The 4,245-nt window shown below is 48.4% G+C and overlaps 1 pseudogene; it reads right to left on the bottom strand.

The window, feature by feature from the left end:
- Positions 1–3,532: 3,532 nt before the first annotated feature.
- Positions 3,533–4,245, bottom strand: LOC144148231 (uncharacterized; annotated as a pseudogene).

The following is a 4,245-nucleotide window of genomic DNA, read 5'->3' as shown; positions in this document are numbered from 1 at the left end:
GCAACGGCTAAAGTAAAAACACACTATACAGTAGTTATGGGGGACTCTAATGCTAAAGTAGGCAAGAATCAGGATGGAGACAAGGCAGTTGGGAGCTATGGTCTGGGCTGTAGAAATAGCAGGGGGGACCCACTAGTTGAGCTTGCAGAACGGAATAACCTACGCATAATGAATACCTTCTTCTGTACACGGGAGATTCGGAAGTGGACCTGGAGGAACCCGAATAGGGGGCACAAAAATGAAATAGACTTCATATTATGCAATAACCCTGGCGTCGTGAAGGATGTGGAAGTGCTCGGAAGGGTAAGGTGTAGTGACCACCGTATGGTAAGATCTCGAATAAGGCTAGATTTGAGGAGGGATCGCAACAAGCTAGTACGAAACAAGCCGATGAATTAGCTAACAGTAAGACGCAAAGTAGAAGAATTCAGGATCGCGCTGCAGAACCTATATTCCGCTCTTAAGGAGGAAGCCGAGCTTACGACACAGGAAGCCAGCGACAACCTTACACGCATTATCACGGAGTGTGCAGTAGAAGTCTGGGGCACTATGGCTAGACAGGATACTGGTAAACTTTCACAGGAGACAAAAGATCTAATCAGGAAACGGCAAACCATGACAATCTCCACGGCAGCTGAGAGAATAGAACTAGGCGAACTCTCGAAGTTAATCAATAAGCGTAAGACAGCTGGCATACGGAAGTATAATATGGAGAGGATTGAATAGGCTGTAAAGAACGGAGGTAGCCTAAAAGCAGTGAAGCAGCCTTATCGTGGGGAAAAATCAGATGTATGCACTTAAGTATAAGCAAGGCAATGTCATCACAAATAGGGATAAAGTAGTCACAGTGGCCCAGGAGTTCTATAGGGATCTGTACAGTAGCCGGGACATACAGGACAATGCCGAACGAGACAGTAGTTCAGAGGAGATAGACATCCCACCAGTAACGACCGAAGAAGTAAGAAAGCCTTTGAATGAAATGAAAGGGGTCAAAGCACCTAGTGAGTATCAGATAACAGCAGACCTCTTGAAGGATGGCGGAGAAATTGTTCTTGAAAAACTGGCAAACCTGTATACGAAAAGCCTAAAGACCGCAAGTGTACCCGAATCTTGGAAGTACCCGAACATCATCCTAATCCATAAGAAAGGCTACATGAAGGACTTGAAAAATTACAGGCCGATCAGCCTACTGTCAGTCGTATACAAGGTATTTACCAAGGTAATCGCTAAGCGAATTTCTGAAACCCTATATTTCAGTCAACCTAAAGAACAAGCAGGGTTCCGTAAAGGTTATTCAACAATAGACCATATTCACACGATCAATCAGGTGATAGAGAAGTGCGGTGAGTATACTGAACCCCTATATATAGCCTTCATAGATTATGAGAAAGCATTTGACTCGGTCGAAACCCTAGCAGTCATTCAGGCATTACGGAACCGGGGGGTAGATGAGCATTATGCAAGAATACTATCGGATATCTAAAATGGGTTTACAGCTACCATCATCCTCCATAGGGAGAGCAAATAAATACCTATAAGGAAGGGTGTCAGACAAGGAGACACAATCTCTCCAATGTTAATCACAGCATGTTTAGAAGAAGTATTAAGAACATTGGATTGGGAGTAAGGGCTAATGGCGAATACCTCAGTAACCTCAGATTTCCTGATGACGTTGCCTTGCTAAGTAACTCGGGGGACGAATTGCAAAGCATGCTTTCCGTACTGGGCGAACAGAGTAGAACCGTGGGCCTAAAAATAATATGCATAAAACTAAAGTAATGATCAATAACCTCGGGACAGCACAGCGGTTTGAGAAAGGTGGCGAGGCAGTGGAAGTGGTAAGCGAATATATGTTCTTAGGCCAAGTTGTGACCCCAGATTCCAACCATGAGGCAGATATAATTAGAAGGATCAGAATGGGGTTGGGTGCATATGGCAGGCATTCTCAGATAATGAATAGCAGCTTACCATTGTCGCTGAAAAAGAAAGTGTATGACAGCTGCATCTTACCGGTACTCACCTGCGGGGCAGAAACTTGGAGGCTCACTAAGAGGGTTCAACTTAAATTGAGAACGACTCAGCGGGCAATGGAGCGGAAAATGATATGTGTAACATTAAGGGACAAGGAGACAGTGGAGTGCGTCAGGAAGCAAACTGGTGTTAAAGACGTATTTGTAGAAATTAGGAAGAAGAAATGGACGGGGGCAGGGCATGTAATGCGAAGGCAAGATAACCGCTGGTCATTAATGGCAACAGAGTGAATCACTAGAAAAGGGAAACGCTGCAGGGGGCGGCAGAAAGTTAGATGGGCAGATGAGATTAAGTCGTTTGCGGGGATAAATTGGTCACAGTTGGCACAGGACCGAGGTAATTGGAGGATAATGGGAGACGCATTTGCCCTGCAGTGGGCGTAGATAGGCTGGTGATGATGATGATGATGACCTGACGTATGGTGTCCTGGAAGACCTCGGCTGCTGCGTTGATGCCAAAGTTGAGTCGCTTGTATCGGAAGAGTCTCACATGCGTAGAGAAAGTGGTGATCACACGGGATGGTGCGTCAAGTTCTAGCTGGTGGTATCCATCTTTCAGATCGAGTTTGGAGAATACATTGGAGCCATTCAAAGAAACAAGGATGTCATCCACCGTTGGTGTGACATGACTCTCACGCGGGGTGGCTTCATTGGCACATCGCATGTGAACACTCGATTCTGCTGGGTGGGTCATGTGGCTTTGGCTTTGGGACTGCTACAATTGGAGATACCCAGGGGGTTGGTCCTTCAGCCCTTTCAATGATGTCGAAAGACTGCAGGCGCTGAAGTTCTTCTTCCAGTGGCTGCCGCATGGTGAAGGGGATGCGTCTGTGTGGTTGTGCTACTGGTTGAACAGAGGGGTCAGCATGAAGGTGTACCTGAAAGTCCTTGAGACAGCCAACACCTTGGAAGAGCTTTGGGTATGCCACTCTTGGGTCCAGCCTGGTTGCTACCTCTTCTAAACTGTATGCGATCTGTAGTAGTCCCAGACGAGATGCTGCAGAAAAGCTGAGTAGCGGTGCAGAATCTCCAGACACGACGTGGAGCGCTTCGTGGCTGCTGCGCTCCCTGTATGTCATGACAACGTCCAGCTTTCCGAGTAACGGTAACGGTGAACTTGCACCATAAATGAACACTCTCGTTGACGTTTTGGACAACGTTTCCTTGCTCAAACAACTTTTCACGTAGCTCAAACTGACCATGGACACGGTAGCACCAGTGTCAATCGTAAAACGAATGTGTTCAGCGTCGACGTTGATGTCCACCTGTGGAGACATGGTCGCTGCTTGAGAGATGGCTGAAGTCATAAACACGTGTTCATCACTGTCAGTGCCACTGTCCCTCACGACTGCGTGTATGGTTTTGCGTGCAGAACGACACACGTGAGCAAAATATCCGATTTTGTGGCACGCGTTGCACTGCTTGACGCGGGCGGTGCAGCTGGAGCGTCCTTCGCTGTGAGGCCACGATTGTCCACAGTTGTAGCATGTTGCATCTGCTTGTTAACGGCGTGGGGGCTCACGAGAGGCTTTTTCTCGCTGCTTCGGCTGGTGATGAGGTCGTGAGTTTTGCTTGGTGTTTAAAGCAAGTACGGGCGCTACGTTGTCCGTGCTCTGCTGATGGTCGTGTTCCATTACAGAGAGGTTGTGTTCAACTTCCTCGAACAATCTGCCTTGCCTGAGGATGCCTGCGATGTCCAGGTCGTGCTGCATGGCGTATTGGCGGAGGCGTGTTGATGTCGTAGAAAGTAGAATTTGATTTTTGATTTCGGCGTCAGCATCAGCAAAGACACAGTGCTTCGCGAGCTGGCGCAGTCTGGCATAGAACGTGTCGAGCGATTCGTTTTCCAGTTGCTTCGCTTGACGGAAGCGGTAGATCTCGAATGTAGTGTTTACCCGTGGCGTGAAGTAGCTGTCGAGCTTTCTGGCGGGCTGCAGAGTAGAGGGAAGTTGCAGCGCCGGGGGTACCAGTGCTTGAAACGGTAGATCTAGCTGCGGCGGCAGAGGGGTCGGGTAACGCACAGTAGATATCGTAGACTTCCTCCCCAACGTAGTGTAGTAGCATGGCCGTCTTCGAGGGCATAGTTTGTGATGCCGCCGGCCACGATGAAGTTTTCGAAGTGTTTCGCCCATCGCAACCATTCGGTGCCGACGTTATTGGCGTCAGTGGCACGCGCGTCGATGAAGGGAAACGCGGGAAGCGAGCTTTGCGCCAT

This window comes from Haemaphysalis longicornis, unplaced genomic scaffold (assembly GCF_048455015.1).
Source record: "Haemaphysalis longicornis isolate Haplotype H1 unplaced genomic scaffold, Haemaphysalis longicornis Haplotype H1 scaffold_8, whole genome shotgun sequence".
Lineage (NCBI taxonomy): Eukaryota > Metazoa > Arthropoda > Arachnida > Ixodida > Ixodidae > Haemaphysalis > Haemaphysalis longicornis.
Note: the sequence above shows the minus strand (reverse complement) of the source record. Positions and strands in the feature narration are given on the sequence as shown.